Consider the following 6,361-nt stretch of genomic DNA (forward strand, 5'->3'; position numbering starts at 1 on the left):
TTTGACTAGAAGTTCCAGACTAGCTTGAAAACCGCAAAGAGTACAATAACAGGATGTTTTTAAGGTAACCATTTCGAATCCCGGGAATATCTAGAAGTACGACCCAAAATACCAAAAATTGTGTTCTGAGGCTTGATCTTGCACTTGTCACTTAGTTACTTTACACATGCACTCGTAATGACTCCCTATGTTCCAATCCCAGCAAATTTATTTATCCATGACGAATTCTAATTCTTACCACTCTACAGAGACACAGCACTACATACACTAAAAGCAACGATTCAATATTCATTCTAAAACTATCTGACGAATGTTTAGTACTGCTGCACGCTAGAACAGAAATATATTCGCTGGTATATTGTGGGATCTACGAAAAGGACCCTGATGCCAAGCTTCTAGCTGTACTGACTTATGGCAGCAGCAAAATTGAAAAAAAAAATTATTAGGCCAAACTTGAAGGCCCGGACCTGAGAAAAAACATATCGTTTTGGGCCTTCAAGTTCAGTCGACGAATAAAGGGGGTTTGTATTGCACCTCAAATTTTATTAGAAATGTTTTATATATTTGTAAGTAATATTTTAATGATACCCTCTTTGAAATTTAGTAAAATCCGACCATAGCCAAACCCTTGCTGCCATGAGTCACCACTTTTGCTCCCATTCTTTTGATAATAAGCAGCATTAAAAAATCAAAAACAAAAAAACTTTGGAAAAATATTTCTTTGATCCTCAATTTGTAGACGCAGGCTCAAGGCCCTAGGCTCCACTTATGTGAACAGGGATCACATTGCCTCAATAGCACCCAGCAAGTTGTTGGAGTTTTTCAAGGTGCTGGGACTTTGGGAAAGCATGTGATGGAGGAGAGGGCACAATAGACCCTGGGTCGCAGTGCAAACCTCATATTCATTATATTCTATTCTATTCTAACGATCGGTCCACATTCTATTGTAGTCTGAACACACTGAGTGAAATTATATGCGCCCCGTCAATATAACAGGCTGAAGTTAGACATTCCCTAAATGCTTTGCATTATTCTAATACCCTTAACATTATTAAGTTTGCCTCACAGTTTGACCGCCCAAATGGAAATATTGTAGACCATATTAAGTATAATATAATATATAAATAATTAACGTGACTAGCGAAATTTATTTGTCGGCATGTCAGTTTGTCTGTCTGTTTGTATATACGTGAACTAGTCACTCAGTTTTTGAAATACCGCCGATATCGGACCCCTATAACATATAGCTGCAATATAAACTGAACGATCAAAATCAAATCCTTGTATGGAAAACTTTTTTATTTGTCAAGATATCTACAAGAAATTTGAATGGATTATTGTTTAAGGAAACGATACAATCTTCGTTCAGATCGGATAACTATAGCATATAGCTGCCGACTAACCGATTATTGTGCAAGGAAACGAAGATATTTTTCCTTATTAAGTAACCTTAATTCAACTTGAATATTGTATATAGTAAAGAAAGTGCCTGGAAGGACCTTCCAACACGATTGCCGTTATACATACCTTTAGTTGGTTTTAGAAATGTACCTGTGAAGGGTATTAAAGCTTCGGTGCAGCCGAAGTTAGCGTTTTTTTCTAGTTTCATATATATCGTGTTTTCCAATAGGGATGATATGATATCTAAGTGTTCGTTTTATATGTCATGATCCGTAATTTTTTAATTAGAACTTGCATCCGTATAAAAATTTTCTCACTCAAGAAAACGTAGTAAATTTGCTGATTTTGCCTGGGAACAACTTAAAAAATGATAAAGTTTTTTTTAAGAAAATCGTATTTTCCGATGAGTCTCACTTGTCGATTCTGATGCAAAGAAAATCAACAAATTATTCATGAGCAACCATTACATTCACCTAAATTGACAGTTTGCTGTTGCTTTTGGTCTGGTGGAATCATGGGTCGGCCGTACTTCTTTTGAAGTGAAGCTGGTGGCACCGTTACTGTCAATGAAAAGTGGTATAGATCGATGATAACCAACTTTTTATGGCCGCAATTGGAAGAAGTAGATCTTCATCTGGTTTCAACAAGACGGGTCTACGTGCCACGCAGCACGTGAAACAACCGAATTATTGCGAGGAAAGTTTGGTGATTCGTTAATTTCAAGAAGTTGTGCCACTGAATGGCATCTAAGGAGTTGTGAATTAACACCATTCGACTACTTCTTGTGGCGTTATTTGAATTCATTGGTCCATAGCAATAAACCAGACTCTCACCAAGCTTTAGAAATCAATATTGAATCATGAATAGCACATGACATACGACTTAATTTAGTGGAAAAAATACTTCAAAATTGAGTTCATCGAATTCGTTGCTGCAAAAGCAGTCGTGGAGGCCATTTGAATGATGTTATATTCAGTACTTAATTGCATCGATTGTACTGCATATTAAATTAGTGTTTGTTTTTTGTTTTTAAATCATATCACTTTTATTGGAAAACCTTTACATATATTATACATATATTTTGTATGAATATACTTACTCTTGTCTAAAAATTTTGCTAAGACAATTTTAGTTTTAAATATGTATTTAATTATTTATTAGTTTTTCTTTGTATTTTGTTGCTCTGAGACTATATTACATAGTATATAGTTCTTAAATTTGGGAGAAATTTTGTTTATATTACCTGTACGGTTAAGAAACATACATATTCTGATGTATGTATGTATATTTTCTGTACTTAGTGTATTGTAATGTACATACGGGTGTCTTTAGGTGTCCATTATAATTATATAACAAGCGTAATCGAAATTTAGCTTATATAATATTAATAGTTTTATTTTTTATTAACAAACTCGCTTCATTGGCATTTACGTTTTTTAACAAAAACTATAAAAGAGAATTGTGTGTAATTTTGCGTTGAAAAATTCAGTAAAGTGTTATTATAAAAATTGTTGCATTGTTGTTGTTTTTTTAATTTTCTTAAAGTTGCCATTTATTTTTTTTGCAGAAAATGAAAGTGTTAAATTTATTTATAATTGCTTTTTAAAATTTTTATTGAAAAATTTAGTTAATTTTTTTTCTTGAAAATTTTAATTTATTTTTATTATTATATAATATGTATTATACTTAATTTGTAAATGAATGGACATGCTCTGTATTTTGAGTATTGAGAATTTGCTCAAGCACTATTTTGATTTATTTCACTTCTTTAAGTTTTATTTCAATAACGATTTAATTATATTTTGTATTAAAAAGATCTGTCTATTTTCTATTTTTCATTAAAAATTTTATATTCGTAATTTTATATTCAAATTGACAAAATTTTGTTAATTTATTCATTATTTTCGTTTATGAAGTTAAATCTTGCACACTTTGAAGTTATGACATTTCATTTTTTCTTGATAAATTTGTTTTTGCTAGTATAATTTTTTTAGTAAAAGCGATTTTTCAGGAATTTGGCTTCAATGTGTTATTATTTAATGGTAAAAAAAATTAATATAAGAACGAGTGTTTAATAAAGGTAATAATAGCAGCCGGACGCAAGGTAGTCTGATTCACTTCCTTTGTCATTCATCAGTTCAAATTTCGACGACCGAAGTATTAGGTGACACTGCAAAAGTTTTCGCACATTTCTAACACGAAAATGAGACACTAGGCAGCCATAACCGTTAAATAACCGTTCAAAACAATATAAATCAGTCAATAAGAGAAGGAAACAAGCTAGTTTCGATACATATACTTGCCTTAAGTAATTAGGCAACTAGGTTTAAAAAAGAAACATCAGCTTCTTATGTCAATCTTCCTCCAAAACGCAAAATGCAAGCAATGACTTCCAGATATTACGTCAAAGGAGAAATATACTTTTATTTGTACGAAAATATAAATTTGGTCTATTTGGTCTAGAGAGGCATTTAGGGTAGTGTGTTCTGAGAGAATCTTTGGCAGGATGAAAAAAATTTTGAATTATAAAATCCTTAGATTTGTTTAAAATCGAAATAATTTTATATTTTAGAAAAGATAAAGAAAGATAATCGAACTGCCTTTAACCACTAAATAAAGGAGGGATTAGTGTTTAACCAGTTATTAGAAGTTCCAAATCAATATTTTAATACTTTGAACTTGTTTAATTTAATTGGAAAGCTTCAATCATATAAATAAACTTAATAAATATTTGAATTTAATTTTATATATATTATGTATATTTAAGTTTGTAATATATATTATATTTTAGTTCAATTTATATTCTATTTAAGGGATAAATTATAATCCAAATTTTCTAGTTAAGCAAGTGCAAAATGAGTGCTTAAATCAAAACTAATTTCCTGTAGGTTTCAATATGTTTGTTGTTTGTTAATTGAGAACTAGTTTTAAATTTTATTCAAGGTTAGAAATCTGTCATATATTTTAACCCAACTTGCTGAATTCCTACAAATAATCGAATTTATTTTTTTGCAAGCATTTTGTAATTTTAGTGAGTGTTTTTTTGCCACTGGCTTATAACAGAACTGGCTGTAGCCATGTGTTATCTTTCATTTTTGCCTTTGTGACATACTTGTTACATATATACTATACTTAAATATATAATTTACTTTTTATATATTTATTTAATTGGTACATTGTTATTATTGATTTTCTTATTTTTATTGTTTTGTTTAATGTTTCTTTTTGTTTCTGGTATTTTACGATTTGTAATTTGGTAATTTTAAAGCAAATATTTCTCACAGCCTTCTCTTGATATTCTTTTGAAAAGAATCTGACTCTAACACATTCGGCGCAACCAACAAATTGGATCCAAACAATCACTTTTGCGTCTTTTAACGCACTTTTCAAAAACCTAAATTGCATTAATCAAACTTTACAGCAATAAATATGTATAAATATATGTGTACATCTGCTAATTTTGCATAATTGACGCAACAAAAATATACTTAAGGCTAAAGCTTAATAATTATGATTTTGCTCTATGTAAATTTGCATTATTTAAATATATAAAAATATTTAAAGCTTTGCTATTATGTACATATGTATGTGTATATTAAATCTAATAAATATATTATTTCGGCCAAAGATTATGCAGAATTTATTAAATGTAATAAATAATTTTTTTCTTGGCGAAGAAGTTAATTCTAAACTTCTGCTTTATTTTTAGCCTAGTGATCGAAACAAAAAGTATTTTAAAAGAAAATTTCGAGTTCGTTCGATATGGATGGCCACTCAAACACTCATTGTGTGAGCTTTTCTATTTCAAGCACAAAGCACCACATGAAAGCTTACCATATTTTCAAATCATTTATTAAATAAAAGTGAAAGCTCTGAGTGAAAGCTTAAGAAAACAATTTTTCATGCTTTGAAATCTTTTTGTGCCAGCAAATTTTTGGGTTTCACATAAAAAAAGTGGAAACATTTTTTTCTTTATTTGAAGTCATGTCAATTAATTAAAGTCAAAAAGTTTCTTCAGTAAAATAAAACTTCTTTCAGTGCCATATTAATCAAGATTTTAGAAAAAGGTAGTTTCTTATCGAATTGCCATGTAAATTATTTTGCTTTTAATATATATATATATTTTTTTTTTTTTAATTTTTATATATTTTTGCTATAATTTCAAAAACCATGTACGTTTTTCATTAATTAAATTATTTTGCAATATTACACATTTATCATTTATTTTCATGTCACATGTTATTATTGTGATTTGTGACGTTTCAATTGTTTATTTACAATCAGTGTATGCCATATAATTATTTTTTAATAATTGTCACTAAATTTCTGCTTAATATAAGAGACCACAGGTATGAGTTTTTTGTAATTTATTTACCTACGCAAAATTTTCCAATCCTATTTCTATTTAACGGTAATTAAAGTTTTTTATTTAAAAAGTGATTTATTAGAATCTTATTTTCTAAATGCTAAAGCTTTTGGACTCTTTTTTTAATTCTTTGATATAGTTTTAATTAAGTTAGTTCAATTAGTTTTTTTGTTTTGAAATTGACTTATTTTGTCTACTATTAATTCGTCTGCTTTTATATTATTTGTTTAATATGGAAAATATTTTTATATTTTCTTATTATTTTTTCTATTTTTTCAAGAGAATATTTTATAATACATTTCTAAGGCAATATTCGTTTAATTATGAAGATTTGCTACCGTTAGTATTTAAAAATGATTTTGCTTTAAAATAATTTAGGCAAACAATTTTTGCAATTTATTTTAATTATATGTAAAGATATTATATTAATCCAAATACAAAATGAAAAAATATTTATAAAAATAGAATAAATAAAAGTAAATAAATATCAAAATACAGTGCTACCTGCACCACAATTATTCGCCTTAATTGTTTTTGTAAAATACTTTTTTTTCGCATTTCTAATCACCTACCCTAAACCAATGCATACACGCA

Source organism: Bactrocera oleae, chromosome 5 (genome assembly GCF_042242935.1).
Source record: "Bactrocera oleae isolate idBacOlea1 chromosome 5, idBacOlea1, whole genome shotgun sequence".
In the NCBI taxonomy this organism is placed as follows: Eukaryota; Metazoa; Arthropoda; class Insecta; order Diptera; family Tephritidae; genus Bactrocera; species Bactrocera oleae.